This window comes from Lactuca serriola, chromosome 2 (assembly GCF_051521515.1).
Source record: "Lactuca serriola cultivar US96UC23 chromosome 2, Lser_US96UC23_V15, whole genome shotgun sequence".
In the NCBI taxonomy this organism is placed as follows: Eukaryota; Viridiplantae; Streptophyta; class Magnoliopsida; order Asterales; family Asteraceae; genus Lactuca; species Lactuca serriola.
Genome location: NC_136409.1, coordinates 205,250,247 through 205,274,199, shown reverse-complemented (window position 1 = coordinate 205,274,199; position 23,953 = coordinate 205,250,247). Strand labels below are relative to the sequence as shown.

Sequence of the window (23,953 nt, the reverse complement as noted above, 5' to 3'; positions counted from 1 at the left end):
AGCTCTAGGAGCTCGGATCCACTGCCTTTATGAAGCCATATTGCATGAAAAGCCCTAGATCTACTCTTTTAGTGCATTTTGAGCCCTAAAACCTTCATTGGTGTTTATTTACACGTAAAGTTGGAAACTTTACGTGTTAATTAAGCCTTAAGAACCCAGATCTATGTATGGCATGAGCTAGATTCAAGCAAAATCGAGTATATAGTATTTGCATGTGAATGACTCGGCGAGTCGTTCATCGGACTCGGCGAGTCGAGTCGCGAGTCCCCGAGTTTTCCCCCTTTTCGTGGTTGTTGGGTGGAGTAGTGAGTCACGGGGTGTGACTCAGTGGTCGGAAGCCAGACTCACTCATGAAGGAACTCGGCGAGCCAATGCCCTGACTCGGCGAGTTCAAGGCAATCTTCTTGCCTCAAGAACATACTCGGCGAGTTGTTCATACAACTCGGCGAGTCTCATCATAGAATGTTCTTTGGATGAAGATGAACTCAACGAGTTGTTCATACAACTCGGTGAGTAGGATGAAGGACTATTGGACATCGGTTTAGAAGGAAAACTCGTCGAGTCAATGCCTAACTCAACGAGTAGAGACGGGATTATGGTCAATCGAATGGATAGGGACTCGACGAGTTGGCGAGCCAACTCGGCGAGTCGGGTCAACTGGAAGTTGACTTTGACTTTGACTCTTGGTTTGGTTAGGGGTAAATGGTCATTTTACCTTGAGGTCAGTTAGCAGTATTTAACTGAGTGTTTTGTGGGAATTATAGCCGGAGGATTTCCGGGGCAACAGCAGCAGAAGGCAGTCAGTTCCCATGCAGATAAGCAACTACTTTGAGGTGAGTTACCTTCCAGTAGCGGTGGGTCTACGACCACAATGCCGACCCACCAGTAGGAGTTGTATGTTAGATGATTGTCTTTGTGATATCATCTAAGTTTGCTACTACCTGATATGTTATATGCTGGCATGATATGTATATGTGATAGTAGTAGAGTTCGGTTGTTAGGACCGAAGGGTAGGTCAGACACCCCAGATATGTCTGACAGTATGTGATGATATGTTTATATACTGACATGATATGTTATATGTGATAGTGGTAGTAGGAGGGGAATAGTCCCCAAGTTCGGTCGTTAGGACCGATGGGTAGATCGGACACCCCAGATATGTCTGATAATATGTTATGTTATGATATATGTGATAGTAGCAGTAGGGGGTGAAATAGTCCCCGGGGATCAGTTGTTAGGACCGATGGGTAGTCAGCACCCCAGAATGGCTTGATATGGGTAGTCAGCACCCTAGCACGGCTTGACACGGGTAGGTCGGCACCCCAGAATGGCCGTACCGGGTAGGTCGGGCACCCCAAAATTGCGCGGCAGTATGTATGATATGTGTTTGTATGGTATGTGGTATAATGGGGGAACTCACTAAGCTTCGTGCTTACAGTTTTCAATTTTGGTTTCAGGTACCTCTTCTTCGAAGGGGAAGGAGCTGGCGCGGTAGCGGCACATCACATACACGCTTTGTATTCCGCATTATGAGATCTTCCTGGGGATTTGTACTATGACATTATTATGTTTTTATAAACCGGTTTCCAGACACGCGTCATCTTTTATGAAATGATATGATCGGTGAATGTTTTAATTCTAATGTTTTGCTAAGTATATGTTTTAAAAATGAAATTTTTGGCTCGTATTTTTGGGACGTTACAATATATATATATATATATATATATATATATATATATATATATATATATATATATAACATAGGATTTATAAAAATAGTAAATATTCAATGGATAAAACTAATTTAGATTTTTCAAGTTTCATTAGATCGAATTTGTTATATTGGATGTGAACCAATACACAACCTTACAACCAAAAGATAAATCAACACTTTCCATTTGAAAGAGAATTATTTTAACATACGTTAGAAGTCAATTTCATACATCTCATCAGGTATTATAAACAATAGTTGGATTTGTAGTCGCGCTGTGGATGTTTTAAAAAGCATGTGTTGAACTGTGAATAATAGTAAAAACTATTCTATCGGAAAAAAAAACAGATAAGAAAACCTAATACAACATGTATAATAAAAGGACAAGTATAAGATTTATGTATAAGTTGTTAAGCGAAAAAGAAAAAATACAGCCATAGCCAAAAGTGTGGAAATCAAACATTGTCAATCATGAAACACACAACAAGATAAGAATGTTAGCTTCATGCTATAGCAAGATTGTAAAAAATGGATAGTTGGACAAGTAGAGATTGATTAGGTGGAGAAACGTATCTACATATATTTAACTGGAACCTCACAGGGAATTGAGAAGAGAGATTTGAGCTCAGAGGATATATCAACAATATGAAGAACGTGTATACTGATTATCCACTGAATTGGGCTTTCTCTAATGCCCCAAAATTATTTGTCATCATAACTGGGAAAATGGGACCAATGTTCATTGATGTGTGTGAGAGACACTATTAGAGTCGTGATATGCGATTTTTAACCATTGGGAATAGGGTTATCATATGAGGCATGGTAGCGAGTTTTTGCTTTATTGGAGAGTTTATCGAAGAAACGTCGCCTCAGAAACTGTAGGGTTCGTTCATTCCACCCCATCTCTAGGGTTTTTTACAAGGTCTAAGAGCTTGACAATTAGAAGTATATGACAAAAATACAAGATAATTTCAGCAGTGATAGGTAATAGGGATCAGAGCAGGAAAGAAGTGAAGAAAAACCGCACCTGCGTAGGGAGAAACGACCGATTTGAAGCGCTACGGAAGAAGAAGAAGGAGGGAATGTGTGTGTGTCTAAGAATTTGAAATGAAGAAAGTAAAAGAGTCAAGCCATTAAGCCAAAGGAGGGATGGAAATAGGGATGATAATCCAAATAGACAAACTTTGGGATGTTGTTTAAAATTTTGACATAAAAGAGTGTTTTTCCATATATATATATATATATATATATATATATATATATATATATATATATATATATATATATATGCATTCCTCCTAAATTATCTTTAAGGAATGAACTTTTGTTTTGCGGAATAAAGTTATACTCCGCGAAATTTACAATATGGTAAATTAAGGAGGGGTATATGTGTAAAATTGTCAGATCGATTCTTTGGATCATAAGTTCATTCCACGGTGGAGGGAGCTCCGCAGTATTGTTCTTCGACGTTTTTTTTTTGCCTTATTGATTTATTGGGGCTAATGTTAATTTCGCATAGCCTTCGGAAGTTGCTCTGCAGAATGCATGTCTATAAGTAGAAATAAGTTTTTTTATGCTACATTTTGTAAAACACCCCTAAAATTTGTCTATTTGGGTCATAGTCCTATGAAAATATGGGATTCGTCAAGCCGACAATTAGTAATCTTTTTCAATTCGGGGTTGGTTCGGAAAAAATAAAACTTTTAAGTTCGGTTTTCGGTTTGGTTTAGACCTAACTAAATTATAAATTTGGTTTATGTAACATGCCAAAAATAGTGATAATTTTTTTTAAATCATCAAAACCATACATCATGTGTCTCAAAACCATAATAAAAAACAAGTGTATCAAAACATCAGAGTAAATTGATCATCGATGCAGAAATCATAAGCGGATGTTGTGCGATTATGTCCGACCCTTTCTTTTCGAATTGAAAATACCTGAAAATATTAAGCCACAAAATAATAAGCACTAAGCTTAGTGAGTTCCCAAAAATATCACATACCATATAAATGGTCCCAATCCAACATAACAATGGCCCCAACCCAACATACAAATAGGCCCAACCCAACATACATAAATGGACCCAACCCAATATAACAATGGGCCTAACTCAACATATAATAGATCCAACCAACATATATAAATTGGCCAAACCCAATATAATAATGGGCCCAACCCAACATAGAAATGGGCCCAACCCAAAATACATAATAATGCAAGAGTCACAAAGACAACTATCTCAATCCAGTGGGCCGGCATTAGTGTCTTCGACCCACAAGTATAGTGAGAAGACTCACATCACTAATGAAGTCAAAACTCAACGACTCGAATAATCAGGAAATAGGTGTTAAACACCACGAAGAGTCCAAAAGATACACATAAGTGAAGGAAAGGCTTGTTTGCTGAATTAAGGCACCAACTCTTCGTTTTCTTCATTTAAACCCACAAAGAACTTGCAAAATGAGCACAAAATTACGGTTTTCGGAAGCCTAATGATGATAAAAATAATGGATAACCACCTGAATTTGAAATATTATTATTATATTCCAAATTAGGGTTCCCAAGGTTTTCATATAAGCTATAAATAGGACCCCTTGGGTAGCTATTTTCGTCCATCACATACACCAAATGAATAATCAAATTTCTCATATTCTCATCCTCTCTCCTCTTGTTTTTTAGTTGCTAAGGTTTGGGTACAAGCCATTAAAAGCACTACGCTTTTGGTGCTAGCTTTCTGAAGTGGAAAGGAAGGAATGAAGAGATTTATTCGCTATAATAAATCTAAGGTATGTAAATCCTAATCCTTGTGATTTTGGTTTTACTAAGGTTTCTTTAGGGTTCTTGATATTCATAGTATGTTGCTATTATTTGTGAAGACATAGATCTTTTATAGGTTGCATGTGACATTAAGTGTTGAGTGTATTTTCCGCATTCATATGTAATTTTATAACCTATAAATCCATATATTGGATATGGTTAAAAACTTAAGATTAATATTTTAGTTTGGGTGTTTAATGTTTAATGTTTAAATATGGATTATGGATTTTTGGATATGGTTATATGTGTATTTTTAGGTGTTTAATGTTTAGTGTTTTATATATTGCCTTTATAACTATATCACAATATTTGGATGCATATAACTTATAGTTACATATCATCAATCGTGATTTTTTTACAAATGAATTGATATCGGTTAGCATGTTAAAAAGAATAAAATAAAAATATTATTTTAAACTTGTGAAATCCAACGATATAAATATAAATGGTTTAATACATCCAAAATTATATCTTATTACATTTCTAATACCTTAAATAATTACAAAAGTAGCGGTGTAAATTACATATACAATTAAATGAGAGGAGCCTTACAAACAATAAGCTTTTGCCTTTTAGGACTTTTGCCACATTAGTTTGGGGTTTGTACGCTTTTGGTTCTTGATTTAAAGTTTGCCCACTTTTCATCCCTCTTCAATATCCCGAGCTTCAATTGATACCCAACTGCGTAGCATGGAATACTTTAACAATTTAAAAAAAGTACCAGACAATTTGGTTTATTCAGTTCTTTTAGGTTCTGTTCAGCTCTGTTGAGTCCTTACGCATATTGTACATATTATTTGTTTTTTTTTCATTTAATAACCTAACCGAACATGATTATTACCCGAATCGATTTAGACCTGTATTGGTTTAAAAGGCCCGATTTTTTATTCCTCCATTTAGTCTTGTTCCGTTTTCGATTTATTTGGTTGCGTTCGAATTCCAGACCGCGAAGAACATCCCTAGGCTTCATAATAGGATACTAATTATAATGTATTTAATTAGGTTGAAAGGAGTGGTGGTGATGATGACATGGTCCGGTTAGGCTCCAACATCCAATTGAGAGAGAGACAAAGAGAGACCTTTAAATTTCATATCATCTACCACATAGGATGTCACACCCTATTTCTCTTAGCCTTAGTTCATACTGTTGATTTATTATAACGTCTTGTTACAAATACCACAATACCATATAAAACATAAATACAATAATTCTTTTATTAGTTTTATGTTTTAGAACTTGTTATTGGAACTATTCTTTTTAGTATTAACTATAACCTTTATCAATTTATCTAAGAATTTAGTTTTTATCCTAATTTATCATTAGTATTTTCATGACCTTATTATAAACTTAACATAGTCTTTTGACTAATTTGTCTTGATTCTTGATTCTAGCTTCTAAACATGTTAAAATTTATTTGTTATTCAATAGTTACCTTAACATATCATTAAAACCAACTTTTTTACTTAAAATACTTATTTCTTAATCATATATACATTTCTCTTTTAGTCTTTAGCTACCATGATATCTATTTACCAAAACAAATCTTGAGACAGATTGCGTTTACTGTTCATATATTTAAATTTTATGTATCACTTGAACCATTAAATTTTTATAATTGTAAGAGTATTATAACAGATTTATATATGTTGGATGATAAGTGATTACCATATGTCATTTTTCATGGATTCCATATGATTTGGTTTTGATGTCTTGAAAAAAATGAACGATCAATTCTCTTTGACAATTGACATGGAGCACCATTGTTGTTGAACCCACATCCATCCATTAGCAAACAACCATAAATATATCTTCTCTCGTCTCCTTCATCCCGAAAACCTATCTGTAGAAACCCCACCATCATGCAGTATCCACGTCGTTAAACCACTATTTTAGCAAATTGATCAAGGTGGAGTCCAACTCATCTCTTGGTAACCTGTTACATTATATTGAAATAAAGACACATCATAAATTACAATATATTCATTATAGAAAAAGTAATGTTTGGTTTATCTTTAAATTTAGTAAATTTTTAGTCTAATTACAAAAAGTATATAATATATTATCTTTCCTATTTATAACAATTTATTTCTAAACATGAATATTTATGATCTATAAATTATGATGTATCATTCTACTATTTTTTTTTTGTTTGTGCGGTTCAGTGCGGTTTTTAGATCAAACCGAACCATGAACCGCAAGTGGCGGTTATTATAGGGAAAAAAACGAAATTTGTGGTTTTTATTCGGTGCAGTTTGTGGTTTCGCTTGCAGTTTTGTAGTTATTTGGGTGTGGTTTCGGTTTTTAACCAAAAAATGAGCTAGTGCGGTTTTACGGTTAAAATGATACTGTTTTTCATGTCCAAACTAGATTTGTTAACTTTCATTTAAAATGGTGCATAATTGCATGATTTTATTGAGACTAAACTGCAAAAGTAGTCCCTATGGTTAATAAAAAAAATATGAACAGTAGTCTAAAAAGTTTTCAACTTGAATCAATAATTTAAAATAAAATATTTTTTGTGTTTTTGATATCCCAAAGTTAAAAAAGATTATTTTACCTTTTTATTTTTTTTATATTTATTTTAATACCCTTCTATATATAAAAAAAAAGTTATCAACCCCATCCAACCACCAAAGATCTCTCTCTCTCTCTAAAAAAAGTTATCAACCCCATCCAACCACCAAAGATCTCTCTCTCTCTCTCTCTCTCTCTCTCTCTCTCTCTCTCTGCGCGGAATAAATCCATCCAAATAAAAGTGCAATACCGAGTTGTACTTATAGCATCTCAGGAAATAACTTCACTTGGATTAAATAACAAATACTTTGTGATGAAGCATCCTTTTTGACAATTATGCCATAAGACACTGTTTGAAGAGGCTATGACATAGGAAAGCATGTGAGGTGCACGCCTGATCCATCGGATCCATCAGAGAAGACTTGGGAGTCGTCCGAATGCATCTTCAAGTTCACCAACGCGACTTAAAAAGGTCTATTAAGCATCCAAAATGTTCAATTTTAGGTGAAATCCCCCATAATAACTCCATGTTGTTGAAAATCAAGATCCCTTCTTGAATTTTCTTTCAACCATTTTCGTAAACAGTTGCATACTGTTTGACCAAACTCGTCCAAGTAATTGTATCTCGTTACGACATTTCATCGAACACTTTATGGGCATAATCAGTTCTAGAATACACAACATACATATTAACAAAAGCGTTTCCTACACAAACATCTGTACCATACCCAAGTTAATTACCATTGTATGGCAATTTTGAGCAAAACCCAACAGTTTCGGATGGTGTGAATAAGCTGTAATGGTAAACATAAAGGTGTAATCATCTGGAACTGCTAAAGAAGTATTTCTGTAAAAAGATAGAGTGAGTCTTTGTTACACGCTGTAAATATGAAGGTGTTGGAGGAAAAGCTATAATGGAGAAAACATAGAAAGAAGCTTTCTCCTCTGTTATTCAAGTTTGTGGGTATAGGTGGAAGTCGATGTACCGGCAAGAGGAAAGGGGTGGAGAAGATGAAGCCCATAAATTGATTTCGTTTATCGGTTCATGGTTGAACACGATTAACACAAACTTGCAAATCAATTTATGGGTTTTGTTTGGGCTGCCAACTGTCGATTTTTAAGAGCTTCTTTAGGATGAACGAGATGAACACACACAACATACACACTTGCAAATCGATTATGGGGTGTGTGTGTTCATCATCGACTGTGTCCATGTGTGTATTGTGTGGATATTAGGGGTGAGCGCGGTGCGGTTCGGTGCGGTTATTAGCCAAAACCTCACCACTAACCGCAGATACGGTTAATCCATTTTCAAAACCGCATGGTGCGGTTATTTTTGCGGTGCGGTTAGGCGGTTATTTTTGCGGTGCGGTTTTGTTTTTTTGTGTTGCGGTTATTAACCGCATGGATTTGGTGCGCTTATTTTGCGTGGTTTTTAACCACAATTTAGAGTTCAAATAGTTTTAAGAGTTCAAACATATTACTTGTAATAATAATAAAAACCATAAGGTATAAGACAATTAACTATTTAACATAAACCTCAAACAACTAATATCTTAAAAACATCAAATCAATTGTAATTAACAATAAGTATCTTAAAATTTTCTAATTTCATCCTTTTTTCAAATTTAAACATAAGAAAAAACCAAACACTTTTGTCTTTTAGTATTTTATCCGTCTTTCATTCATGAAACTTGTCTTATTTTTAATATTTAATAAACTAATAATTGATAAAAAATTGTATATAATATATGCGGAGCGGTGCGGTTTTTTTGCGGTTTTTGGAAACTAATAACCGCACCGCACCACAAATTTGCGGTTTTTGAAAAACAGAAAACCTCACCATCGGTTTTTATTGCGGTTGCGGTTTATACGGTTTTTGCGGTTAATTTTAGTTGCGGTGCGGTTTTTGCTCACCCCTAGTGGATATGGAGACGTGCGTATGTGTGAGAGGGGTGGGGGAGGGGGGGGGGGTACCGTTTGGTGCCATATATTAAGATTGTGATAAATTTTAACTGTTGAAAATTTATCCAACTTTGGTCCCTGTAATGTTGTTACAATTTTTGTGGACTTTCTAATTTATTTACAGGGGGTGTTTTTTAATATGTTTCCTCCGCTTTCAACGTCGCTAACAGTTGATCTTTATTGGTATTCTCGGTTGTACGTGCCAACTCCAAATTTATTCCTTCTCTATCTTCTATTCGATGCATTCTTGATTCAACCAAAACCACCTGATATCTTTCTTATTCTCACCGCTCCGTCGCTTTTCCCGGATTCGTTTCTAGCTTTCGTTCATCTTAATCCTCCACCAGGGTTAGTTTACTTCCTCCATATCTTCTCGATTCTTCTTATTTTTCTTCATCTGAATAGGAACCGATGATGCGCACCTTGCAGTTTCAAAGCTTCCTGATGTTTAGTTCAGGTTTGGGTCCCGAAGGCGTTATGCTTCAGTTCCGTCATCTTCAAAGGTGTTCCCCATATCACCACCGTTCATGGCTATAATCGCCACCAGACCCGAAGCCCTTCCGCTCCACTTTGGATCTACCTCAGGTACCTCAAATCGATTTCATTCTGCCTAACCCTAGAACCACCGCTTCTACGGTATGTTTTCGCAAACGAGCCCTAATTCCATATGAGTTTGATTGATAGCGCGTGTTGACTTTATGCATTGTTATTTGACTTTAGGTTTCATCAGTCCATCAACAGTCATTGAGCCATTAATGCGATGACAAATCATAACATACGTTTCGATTATAAAGCCCATTGTTCGTTTTTTCTCTTTGATGCTTCGATTTGTACTTATTTCTACTTATACATATTGGTATTCTTTGTTTTTATGAAATATGCAGACTGCAGTACAAGGTGGACACAAGTGTGTGTTTCAGTGGTTTATACAGTTATAAACATCGACATTTACATTTAGGTATGGTCAGGTTGTTTTATAAAAAAATTTATTAAAAATATAGTTTTTACTGTATTTCAAGGATGCTCTAAGCTATTTCGTTGATGTTGTTTTGATACCCCACAAGGCCTGTTTTTAAGGGGTTAAGCATGATGGCATCAATCTTTTGAAAATGGAATCTTCATCGCCTTCCCTTGCATCTATTGCTTAACGACAAAAGTGCCCCTGCTGCAGCATTATTAACTTGTATAGTGGAGAACCCTTTAAAAACCCTCTATTTATTCTTATTTTGGTTTTCTTATTCCAACAGAAACCTTCCCGGTAGATGTTAACTTGATTGAAATAGTAATATCCATCTTTAAACTACAAAAGACGAAATTGCCCTTTATCAATTCTACTGCACCAATCCCACGTAAAACCAAACCAGAATCTTATACTTTCATGTCTAGCATTATTTTCACTCTTCGCGAATCCCAGCATACCCCTGGTTAATTATTTCACACTAAGAAAACAAATTGCCATGTTCTTTATCACTGCAAGCTCACTCTCTAATTATCTGTAAATTAATTGTTATACTGTAGTATGCATGCATTTCCCAGATGTGGCAAATTATAAGGGTAAAAAATTTACGAAGATGATTTGTTTTTAAAAAATAAAAACAGATTTTTTTGTTATATATTCTTTTAGATTACATTGTATCAACTTAACTTAGACTATTTGTGTAAACGATCTACTATTGACTTGGGTTTAATCATATTTACTTTTGGTTGCCCTCTGACTAAATTTGTTCACAGCACCCTACTTGTCAGTTATCAAAATTATGTTTACATATTTAAAAGGTTTTTTTAAATATATATATATATATATATATATATATATATATATATATATATATATATATTAAAAATCCCATTGATTTGGAACAAATCAAATGATGTTGGAGCCATGGACACTTGAACAATACCTTTGTCAAGCTGTTTTCATCCCTGCAGGTTGTCCACATCAACTTAGAAATAGACATGTTATTATTGGTTCATATATGAATTATGGCGGTACATTTTTTCCCTGGAATTACTCAAATTTATTTAACCTAACATTGATTTATAACAGTGATGCATGATTTAGTGGTGGTGGACTGCTTATATAGTCGGAGAAGCAAGATGGTCCAGTGAATATGGAATTATAGGTTCCATTTCGATTTCATATCAGTTAAATGGAACAGTTATGGATGACTCTCCTTCATATCTATCGTTTAGTTTTTGGAGCATCCAAATCTGTGGATTAATATAAGAATTCAATTTTATGACCATTTTTTTTTGTAGGGATACGAGTTGTTACACTAAAGGCAGCCTTACATCCAAGAAGTTTTTATTATTGAAAATTTGGAACTTAGTGTTAAACTACCATGCAGTAATGTGAAAGAAGTTGCTGAGAAGGAACCCAAGAAGAAGGTCAAGGTATGGAATGGAATCATTCATTCCATTGGAATGAAATAAAAAAAAATTGTTTTTTTGTTGGATGGAATTAGAGTGATAAAACTAATTCCGATTCTTTGTTTCATGTTTTAGAAAAGCTCTATGGATTCAATCTGTACCACAAGAGAGATATTTCCCCGGTTCTTTTTTTTTGTTTGAATTTATTGTAGTACACTCTTATGTTTAAAATGAAAGACCAATTCATCAATTTTTTTTAATTTGAAAGGTGATGGGTTACTTTGTTAGCATTGCTTAACCCCAAATCTATTTTTTATTCGTCTTTGTATGTTTTCCCAAATGCAATCCTATCATAGGAAAAATTTGAAGCAGTCGAACCATGTGAAACAGAGACACATTTCAGAATGACACGCAAAAAAAGCACACATTGACCCGGTCGAAGCCCGAGGTATCCTACTAGTTTCAATTAATATTCATTGGTCAAAGTTTGAAATTTTTTTGGATTCCATTCATATATCTTTTGCTAACTATATAAGTATAGAGACTAATTTTGCAGTTAAATCTTTTATTGACTTTCATTCATTTCTATATTTTTGTTGTAAATAATCACCATTTTGATGTATTTTATTTTTGCAAGTTGCATTTTATTATGTTATATTTGCTTCATTTCATTCAACGAATCTATCATTACTTTATAAAGAACGTTCGACATTACAATTCAATGTTTTCATTTACATATATGAGAGACAAAATTGATTCATCCATCAACACGGACAATGCACCATACACATTTAGACTTACCGGTCAAAATTATCATTGTATGTCACCTCTTCTACCTACAGGTGGATCTAGACCAAAATTATGTCAGTTATACATATATGATACGGAGAACGAGATTTCAAATAGTTCGACAAATATTGTGTATATTCTTACAATTAACTTTAGTAAATCATTTTAATTCTTTTAATTTTATTTACTAACAATAAATAATTTTTTATAATATTTTCAGTGGACCAACCAGCGCTTCTACACCAAGTTCAAGATCATATGATCTCCAGATTATAGAATTTTTGAAGGTTATGTTCGATTCAAACAATGCGTTGGTCAAGTCTTATAGGATGGTAAGAGACAGTATTCATGAAAATCTTGGAGCTAATTTGAAGTTAAGATAAATTAGAAAAAGAGAACAAGATGGAAGGACATATAACTTACCAACTTCTTCTGAGGTAGTCGCTTTAATTGTTGGTGACATTTGTGATTCAATTGAAAAAAGAGACATCATTGTTGAAACCTCATCAGGATTACTAAAGCGTATAAGTGAATTACATCCTTCTTACATTGCTCTTCAGTATCCATTACTATTTCAATACGACAATGATGGTTATAGAGTTGACATCCTTCATAGAGGTATGGCATCTTTAAGTAATAGCAAGCGCCCGACATGTACAATTAGAGAATTTTTCGCTTACAAAATTCAAGATAGAGATCAATCATTCTCACTACTTCTTAATGCTAAAAGGTTGTTCCAACAATTTTTAGTTGATGGTTATACCATAATTGAAAGTGAGCGATTATATTTCATACGTAAGCAACAAAAAACTCTTAGATGCAAGTCTTATGAGAATCTGCGTAATCACCAAGCACGTGGGAGTATAGATATTTCGAACGTTGGGCAACATGTGATCTTACCTTCTTCATTTACCGGTGGTGCACGTTATATGATGCAAAACTATTTGGATGCTATGTCGCTATGTAAATGGTTTGGTTATCCTGATTTTTTCATAACATTTACATGTATTCCAAAATGGTCATAAGCTCAAAGGTTTCTTAAGGACACTCCACTTCATCCAAAAGATAGACCGGATATATTATGTAGGTTACTTAAGATTAAGTTGGATGCATTTATTAAAAATTTAAGGGAAAATGAATTTTTTGGCAAGGTTCAAGCAGGTATTTAAAATTATATATATATATATATATATATATATATATATATATATATATATATATATATATATAACCTTCTTTAGGTGCTAACTTATATCTTATTTGTATATTTTTACATGCAGTGGTTTACACAATTGAATTTCAAAAAAGAGGTCTGCCTCATAGTCATATATGTCTATTTATGCATTTTGACTGCAAGCTTCGTACAGTTGAATATATCGATCCAATTATTTATGCTGAGATTCCAAATATTGATGAAGATCCAAAATTCTATTCACTTGTCAGGGAGTTCATGATTCACGATCCATGTGGAGCTGAAAATTTGAATAGCCTATGCATGGTGGACAAAAAGTGTTCTAAAAACTTTCCAAATCCATTCTGTAATCATACTTTAGTTGATTCAGATGGTTTTCCCTTATATAGGAGAAGAAATGATGGAAATTTTGTGAAAAATTTGGTGTTCATTTAGATAACAGAAATGTTGTTCCATACAACAAATATCTGTTGAAAGGCTATCAGGCATACATTAATGTTGAATGGTGCAATCAAGGATATTCTATAAAATATTTATTTAAATATATAAACAAGGGTCGTGATAGAGCGACTATTGCAATGGTGCAAAGCAATAACGATTCTGATAACAACGACGCAGTCTATGAAATCAAAGAATACTATGATTGTAGATATATATACATGCATGTGAAACATCATGGCGGATTTTTAAATATGATGTTCATTATAGGTATACTGCTGTGATTAGACTGCCTTTTCATTTGCCTGGGCAACAACAAGTTGCATATGAGGCAGACGATGATATTGAAGATGTTCTTGACCGACCTTCAATTGCTTCTTAAATGTTCATATCTTGGATGAAGTGTAATGAAATCAATAAAGAAGCACGAAAACTTACATATGTTGAATTTCCTACAAAGTTTTTTTGGAAACCTAAACTTCAAACTTGGAAGCCAAAGAAAGTCGGATATTCTATTGGTAGAATTCACTCGGTTTCTCCTAAGCTTGGCGAAGCATATTTTTTTAAGAATTATTTAAAATAAAGTGAATGGTCCAAAATCACTAGAAGAAACTCGCACGGTCAATGGTGAAATGTGTTCTTCTTTTAAAGGTCCATGTTATTTTGAAAATTCAAAGTACAAAGGACCAAATGTGAAAACACCAGAGAATGCATGCATCGTCACCAAGTCGGGCCCTTGCCCTTATCACTAGAAGTACCTGAAACATACAAATAAACTGTAAGCACAAACTTAGTGAGTTTCCCATTCACACAAAACATATAACCACGTAATGTCATGCTCATACATATACATACAAATTGCCATGGACTCCCTCCATCGTCTTCAATGGAATGCCATGGGTTACCCCCATGGTCTTATATCCTTATGCCATGGGCTCCCCCATGGTCTTGACAAGTGTCATGGGGTCCCCCATGGTCTTCACATAAACCCATGCATAAATCAAATAACATATCATTTCCCATTCAATACAAACATGTCATATCATTTATGGGCCGACCTTGGTACCTTCGACCCACGAGTGTGGTAAGAAGACTCGCCTCAAATACTAACAGTAGCTGAATAGTCCCTAGCTCTGAGTATCTACTCTAATCAATCCCTAAACATAAACAACTCCTTAGATTCAACACAATACATCAAATCCAAAGAGCCAACATTAGTCAAAGTCAAAGTCAACACCCCGAGTTGACCCAACTCGTCGAGTTATCCTTCAACTCACCGAGTTCCCTTCAAAGGTAGAATCGCGATATCGTGATCCGATGTCACACCCCAAAACCAAGAACGGCGGAAACGTTCTGGGGCGGAGGACGTCATGTACAGTATCACAACAATGAAAAATAGTAAACAAGCAACAACATCATCCATTACATTAATAATATAATTATTATACAAGTGTGTTCTGTCAAATTTTGATAAACACTAAAGCATAAATCAAAATGAAAGATGATTCTTGAACAAGCTCCATCTTCTCTAAACCTTGCATCGGTACCTGTCTATGATGACCTGAGAATACAAGTAATTTTGAAAGCGAGTATCAGCTTTGAAGCTGGTGAGATCATAAGTATTTTAGTGTCTTAATTTGTATGTAAGAATTTGTATGTATTGAAAATGTAGGTAAATCGTAAGTATTGAAAATGTATGTAAAACAACTGTAAACGTTTGAAAAACTCTAGAAATCCCTATGATTCCTACTATTATAACAGGGAGTCTTCTACCAAGACTTAACTGATCTTTATGTAGCCTTCTACCAAGGCATCTAGTGTCTGTGTGTGTGTCTCTAGTAAGAATGTGTATTTTCCCAAGTCTGACTATCATTAACCAAAAATATAGTTTTCTACATTACTGTGCGTCGTGTGAATATTCACGAAGTGAACGTAATGGGAAAAATGAAATAGTACTATGGTGTAGCGTTGAACTACAACCGTACCAATTACCTAAAGTCTAGGGTAATTCTTCTAAGTACTGTAGTATTTGATGTAAATAACTACATCGGTACTCAACTGCCTTATTTGAGGGATAAGGTATAATGTGATGTCTAGATCCCAGGCTATACGCTCCCCTGTCAAAGGGATTTTGGGACCTACCCACGACGCCTGCATGTATGCAAACCGTGAGCATCCACATTACTCTGATCATGTATACGTGATATAACTATCACAATTGCGTTGTGATTCATCGGTATAGTTAGATCCTGAACTTGTTCCATGTTATAGCACCTAGTGACGTCTGTTCTATGTATATGTAAGCGTACTCATGTAAGTGTGATCATGTAATTGTACTCATGTAAGTGTGATCATGTAATAGTATAGTAATGTACTGTAATGTTCTACGTGTGCTAGCTGTAATGTGTGTTCTCTCTCTATCTAGCATGTATAGTAATGTACTGTAATGTTCTAGCTGTAATGTATGCTCTCTCTATCTAGCAAGTATAGTAATGTACTGTAATGTTCTAGAAAGTATTGACTCATGAATGAACTGACTCATTGTATGATATCGCTTTCTAGTAATAGTTCTAGTATCTTCCTAAACTACCCATATAGTAGCTTAATAGTAATATAACTGGTACGTATGAACATGGATGTATACCCTTGCTACCCAAGGGCATTGGATGAACTGGAAGGACCTTTATGAATATATATGTACACATGATATATAACAAATATTTAAACGACCTTCGGACGAGTACCTGATATCCCACCAGACCACATCCAAATCGAGGAAAAGGAAATAGGGTGGATAGCCTTCCTAAGTCTTTTAAACATTTCTTATATAACTATACATATAGAGGCATGTAATTTATAATATAAAAGCATAAAATAATTTTTGTAAAACCTTTCAACATAATTATTATCTAAGAAAAGATCGACTTGATGTCAATCTATAAAACAGTTTGAAAGCATGAGTTTGATAAAACAGTTTAAATATAAATAAACATTTGTTTGAAACACAGTTGTAAATGAGTTTGAAATGAAACATAAAGAGTAAAATGTACAGTTTAATAAGGAGTTTTAAACATATAAAGTGTTTATGAAAATCATTTGAAGGAAACTGTTTGGTAAAACGGCTAATGACTAGTAAATCATTTGAATGCTGCTTATTAATCACATGTGATTGATATAATAAGTAGCATGATTCTACTTGTATCCCCCCATAAAACATTTAAAAATAGTTAAAACATTGATTAAGGGGTATGAACTCACCTATTGTGGGTGATACAGATGAGCTGAAGAGGTAGGACTGCTAGGTGTCAAGTGAAGACTTTAGACACACACAATGGTCCTAATTACATATGAAGACATATGTATATAAACAATTAGTGATTATAACACTAATTAAACATGTATAAATATCCTAGTGTGAGGAAAACACTTTGGTCAAGTGCTAGAAGGCTAATGGGTTGCAACAAAGGAGTGCAAGACCTCTTATGGGAGTTTATGGTCAAAAGACCATATGTATTGGAGTTTACGGCCCAGGGGAGTAAACTCCTGGCCATAAACTCTCTCTTAGGTCACTAAATGAAGCTTAACATTATTACAGTTTAAGTGGTGAAGTGCTTCAAGGCTTAAACAAGTGTTTGGGTGGGTTTAAGGCCTTAAAATGGCCTTACTTGATGTTCACGGCCCTGGGACCACTCCCCCATGAGTTTACAGCCGTAAACTCATGGTAAGGAGTACCATTTGATGTTTTGAGGTTCCTAACACTTCAAGGATATGATCTATGTTGGGTTCTAGGCATAAGGAAGGAGTTAGGGTGTCATTTGTCCCATTTATAGGGGTTTACGGCCCAAGAACTTGTCTTGGCCGTAAACTCCTTTATCCTTGTGATTCCTTATGTTTTCTAGGCTATAAACACTTTAGGGTATAAGTCTAAATTAGTCTCTTGGCTTAAGGAAGGTTTTTAAGGCATTTTGACACTTAAAAATGGAGTTCACGGCCCAAGAACTTCCTTGGCCGTGAACTCACTTCTAGCCTTGATTCTTAATTGTTTTGTGGTCTAAAACATGTAATGGTGGCTTCTAGTTTGAGTTCCAAGGCTTTGAGGGACATTGGGCACTCTTTTGGCCCTTAAAAAGGAGTTTACTCTCCAAGTGTTCTTGGGCGGTAAACTCCCGAATCTTGGGGTTTTGATCCGATTTTGATGTTATAAAACACAATCTAAGCTATATAATACAACTAGATAGAAGTACTCACGATTTTGGATAAAAACCCGAAGATCCGTGAGAGAGAATTCGGCTTTTCTCTAGTTGGAAATGTAACTAATGAATGAATATGGTTCAGGTTTCTATATATAGTCCTAGGATTTTTGGTAGAAAATATTTTTATTCCCGGAATGCACTCTAATATCCTAGAGTATTGGAATAACAGTGTTGCACAAAACCCTAGTGCATCCACTCTCCTGATATCTCCTTAAGTGCTAGTCCTGAAATACTCAAACTTATACCCAAAGTCTGAAATTTCACTGTAACTGCTCTAACTTCTCTTGGCTTGATATGGTTTGTTCAGGATGGAAATTTTGGGTTGTCACATCATCCCCCTGTTGAAAGGAATTTCGTCCCGAAATTAGAATTTAGGCAAGGAAGTAGGTATGAATGATCGAGTCATGAGGAGGAAACTTCCTAATTTATTGGTTCTAGCGCTCCTAAGTGAAATCGGGTTCTCGGTTGGTATCCCAACGAACCTTCACTAATGGGCGACGACGTTGCTTCGTCCGCTTGACCTCTCGGTCGAGGGTCACTACGGTTCTAATACGAAGGCGAGGATCTCGACGAGTGGACTTACAAGAGTCCTAACGGAAAGGTACGGTTTAACGATCGAGACGCGAAGAGTAAATGTACGTTAATGAGTTCGCGGAGTAGATCTAGTCTACGAGATACAGGACCGATTTTGGTAAGAATCTCGGAGGTCCTATCTATCTTGGATTTAGCTTTCCACGTTTTACGAAGCATATTAAGCCGTTCCCAGAGTGAGACTTCCTAAAGAACTTGGTCTCTCACTTGGAATTCCAAAGGTTCTTTCTCTTGCTTATCTTCCCTGTCAAAGGTCACCTCTTGCTGGGTCAAAGTCTTACGGATTTCTGTGATTTACGAGGAGTTCTGGATGAACTATGACAGTAGGTCTGTAAGACCTATAATTTGGCGAATGTCTGTCGGCTTCTCTGGTGTCGACTAATTCTTAACGGTTTTGACAAATTGAAAGAGTACTCAGAAATTCCCACATCACTAATAGTGTGTCATAGAAATTTGACTCTTCAATTTCAAAACTCGTGCCGAGAGAACTTCGCGAAAAGTACCTCTAAAGGTAATGTTTCCAAGGGTTCCTTCTTACCACGAGGGTAGATAAGTAAGTCGTTACATGGATAATGACGAACTGATCCAAGTAAGAAAGACGGACTCTATTCATTAAGCTCATGAATACTATGGGCGTATTGGTCCTATCCGAAGGGTATCACTACGGACTCGATGTGTCCGCATCGAGTTTGGAAGATAGTCTTCTGGACATCTTTCCCTAACACTCGAACTGGTGATATTCGGATCTCAGGTCCATTTCTGAAAGTAATTCTTTCCTTGCGTTTGCTCAACCAATTCATCTATGCGAGGCAGAGACAACGATTTCTAACAAAAAAATTTGGACGGAGCCCTCAATAGCCGAGGCACATATGATGCAATCAGTCGATCTCTGGAAGAATATGACCGGGGTTCTCCAGGGTGAGAAGCCTAGTCTTCTTATTCTATCACTGTGTGGTTTGCTAAGTTGTCTGGACTGTTTCTTGTATCTCTGCGGGTGTTTAGACTATAGGGCGATCTGTTTACAGGAGTCATACTGGGTTCTAAGTTTGTTCACATGACGATGCGATTACTCGTAGACTTGGGCAGTTCTCCGTCCTGAAGTTCATATTAGAATTCATACTTGGTTCAACGATCACTATATCGTGTATACGAGTCGTATATAATTAAGATTGAAAAGGTAGTCGAATAACTGATTCTTCTTTAAGCTCACATCCCATCGAGGAAAAAGAAGTTAAAGTGAAATCATCAATTCTAAACCTGTAGAACCTTGATTATATATCACTCTTATGCATACATTCCTCAGTGATAGATCAATCGTATGAATCCTTGGATTGAACTTGACGTACTGCACGAGTGGTACCTTGGGGATTTCTTCGGAAAAGAAAAGAACTATGAGGTAGTCCATGCATGAGTACTTCGGTGTTCTGATATGATGGCTTCGCTAGAAAGACGATTTCGAAGAAAGAGATGTACGTTTGAAAATAAATGAATTTATTTCATACCTATACCAAGCGTTACAGGAGAATTGTAGAAAGAAGTGTAAATTACATGAATTATCAATTATGCACATGTCGAAATGTACGTTTAGTCCTTATTTTAAAAAATTAACTTACATGAAATGACTATTTTGACCTTAATATTTTCTTTTCATTTTCTTATATTTATTAATCAGTTTTAAATTAAAAAAAACAATAAAACAAATATCCCCATCTCTCCCCAGCCGGTACCACCACCTATCACCGGCAGCTCCTCCGGCACCACCAGTTCCTTTGACACCACCACCCGACTGTCAAGCTTCAACCTCACCAACTCACCAACTCTCCTTCCATTCATCCTTCGTATCCTTCTCTTATTCCGTTACCACCACCTCCTACCTATTCTGACAACACCACCATATACCTATTCCAATACCACCCATCACCTATAGGTCACAATTTGTAACCAAATTTGGGCCACATATCAAAATCGATGTTGAGATCCACACAAAAATTCGAAAATCAAAATTGATGATGAGATCGATGTTGAAATCCCCCAAACATGTAGAATCGGACATCTGGAAACCACCCGTTGATCTTTATGAGTTTGATTTCTGGGAATCGATAAAACTAACAGATCTAAAATGGTATTGAAACCCTATACACTCGATCCTATGAGGGAATTGATCAGGTGAACTCGGTCATGAAACAAATCTGCACTTGGTTCTTATTTAAATAGAAAAGATAGAAAAAGACTAGTGTTCTACAACCCTCTGTAACCATGTCGTCAGAGACAATGGCCGCATCCGCCTCCGATTCGAACAAAGAAGAAAGAAAGAGTCTGACAGTTCTTAATTGTGTGTGTGAGAGAGAGAGAGAGTTCTTCATTTGGGGTGTCTGTGTTGGTGGGGTTCGATGTTTCTGAGAGGAGATAAGTTGTCTCTTAATGCTCGCTGGAAGAAGATGAAGTCGGTGAGGCGATGTCCGTCATTGGAAGATGAAGCCGGTGAAGTGTTTGGTGGCGTTCAGTGACCTGGAAACAAGGAAGGCAGAAGGAATGTAATAGGAAAGGGAATGTGGAGCGGTAGGGTGAGTATTTAATTTTTTTTAATATAAATTAATTTATAATTAAATTAGAAATAAAGTATTAAGGGCAATATAGTCATTTTATGGCTAGCAAATGATACAACGTGCAAATTTAAACTAAAGAGGGACGAAACTCGCAAGTTTTAAAATAATAAGGAACGGTCTGAATTAAGTTTTGAAATTAAGGATTTGACGTTTTTTTTCACTTGCACAAGGGACCGATTCGTATAATTTACTCTAGTAAAAACTAAAGAAATCAATAATTATAGTGTCCCTAGATCTCCCGATGTTTTGTCTTCAAAAGGATTAGTTTTGGCATTTAGAAAGGCCTAATGACTTCTTTTATCAATAATAATATATAAAAGAAAAATCCAAAGTCGTTTAAAAAAATATATAAAGAAATAAACAATCAACATTGAAAATTTGATAAATAAAGAAATCAAACTATGGGTGTGTTCGGCAAAACTAGCTAGTAGCAGGTAGCTTATAGCAGGTAGCTTTTAGCTTGTAGCGTTTTGTTAAACGCTACATGAAGTAGCTTTTGAATTTGAAGTGTTTTGATTAAACTAAACGCTAGAAGCTTGTAGATTGAATTGTTAATATTATAATAGCCTTATTTATATTATTATTATTATATATTATATATTTAGGTTTTTTCGATTAAACATCAATTTTTTTCTAATAAAATACTTATTTTTACTAAGTTGTGAAATTTATTAAAGCTATTATTAGTCTTATCATTCTTTTGATGTATATAGAATTTTATAACTATTCACTACTAAAAAAACACGCCTTTTCCGAGGGACAATTTCCTCGGAAATTCCTAGGAAACCGGTGTTTCCGAGAAAATGTCGAGGAAAAGTTGTGCGTAGGTAAAACCCTCCTAGGAAACTTTTTGTAAGGGATTTCCATGGCATTTCCGAGGAGATATGTTTTGTCGGTAGTTCCGAGGAATTTCCTAGGCTATATTTTTCCGAGAAGTTTCCTAGGAAATATATTTCCGAGGAATTTCTTAGGAATTATTTTTCCGATGAATTTTCTAGGAAATATATTTCCGAGGAATTTCTTAGGAAATATGTTTCCGAGACATTTCCTTGTACAATACTTTTCTGAGGAATTTCCTAGGAAGTATTTATTCTGACAGTTTTTTAGTGACATTTTTATAATAGATTTTCCTAGGCATTTTCGAGGAAACCTGAGTTTAAAAAAAAAAAATCAAAATGAACACAAGAAACAAGATTTTTTTCTGCCCAAAATATAGAAAAAAATCTTACAACACAACTTGTTGCATGGATCAATCTTACAGCTCCACCAAGAAGTCCATTGCTATTCAAAACCAAAAGAGTTGAAATTTATTTGTCATTATGAGTGAAACGTTTCAAAAGTTAGAAAACCATACCATGTGTAGCATTGCTTTCTGTATAGGTAACCAAACTGTATTTTTGGACGGTAATGGAATCTTCTATTACATTCCCTTCGCCATTCCATCATACCAAAAAGAGACTAAAATTTTTAATGGACAACATGAAGTTGGCGCTTAGTTGTTGATCTTCATTTCTTGTTGTATCTGTCAGCCTGGGAAGATCATAATCAAACAAAATTATAAGGGTCGTGTGTAGGTCCTAAAAAATAAACACCATAAACAACAAGAATACCATTTTGTGTATATTAAAACTTGCAAGCTTTTGATAGTAATCTGCTCTCCATTTGTAGTCTGTTGAGATTTGAAATAAAAAAAGAAGATGAATTAGAATTTGAAAACATATTAAAAACAATTTACAAGAAAACCATATAAATTGCAGATAAGGAAACAAAAGCAATTTAAATAATAAATATGGAATATAAGATATTTAATCAAACAACGACTTTAGTTAAAAGAAGCAATAAATTTAATAAAAAGAAAAACACGATGTTGTCATATGTGTATAAAAGCCTAATTTAATCTAACTCTACCTGTTAGCAAAACCTATAATCTTTGAAAATTATAAGTTTAAAGAGGGTGTTTCAACAAATATTAGCAAAACATCAATAATGTAGGAATAAAGCGGGAGTAAGGAAATTGCTAGAAGAAACCATGAACTTGTTAAGTGGTCTGATGGTTGCAGTGGACAATCGCCCTTACAGTTAACAAAAAAGACAATTTCAGTAAGCCCTTACAATTAACCATTTTAGAAGGAATTGTCTCACTGCCATCGCCCTTACAGTTCCTAAACATCTTCCTGAAATATCTAATTCCTCTCTCACTGCCATCTCCACTATGTGAAGATTATAAGGACTTCTACAAACACAAGTTCTTTGAGGAATTAACTCAAACAGTTGGTATCCACAATACAAAATGTTAGGATAATCCTGTTTCTAGATACCAAATACAAAGTGTAACTGATTTGATGCTCATGAAAGAGCATTAGGATTTAGGGTAAACGAAAGAAAAAATGGCAGAAACTAAACCTGGCGTTGGGAGGCAGTAACGATGTTGACAGAGGGAGGCGACAAGGGCGTTGGCGGTGACACACAGGAAGATGAAGTCACATAAGAAAAGTGTGGTGGTGTGCACATTTACGAATGTATATATCATGCATAACTTGGTAAACTAAAAGCATTTCATGTATAATGAAGTTGTACAAAATATTGAACAAAGAAATAGATGTTTCAACTTTTAATATTAGAAAATGGATTGTGTTCCAAGGAAATCCCTAGGAAAAGTGTGGGAACTTCCGATGGATTTCCTAGGAAATACATTATTCGTCACA

The 23,953-nt window shown here is 35.1% G+C and overlaps 1 long non-coding RNA gene across 1 annotated transcript; it reads right to left on the bottom strand.

Annotated features, from left to right (window-relative positions):
• Positions 1-22,490: 22,490 nt before the first annotated feature.
• LOC145090744 (uncharacterized) lies at positions 22,491-23,739 on the bottom strand. Its single transcript, XR_013701741.1, has 3 exons — positions 23,652-23,739; positions 22,859-22,917; positions 22,491-22,778 (listed from the first exon to the last, which is right to left on the bottom strand). It is a non-coding gene; the product is annotated as an uncharacterized LOC145090744 (long non-coding RNA).
• Positions 23,740-23,953: the final 214 nt, after the last annotated feature.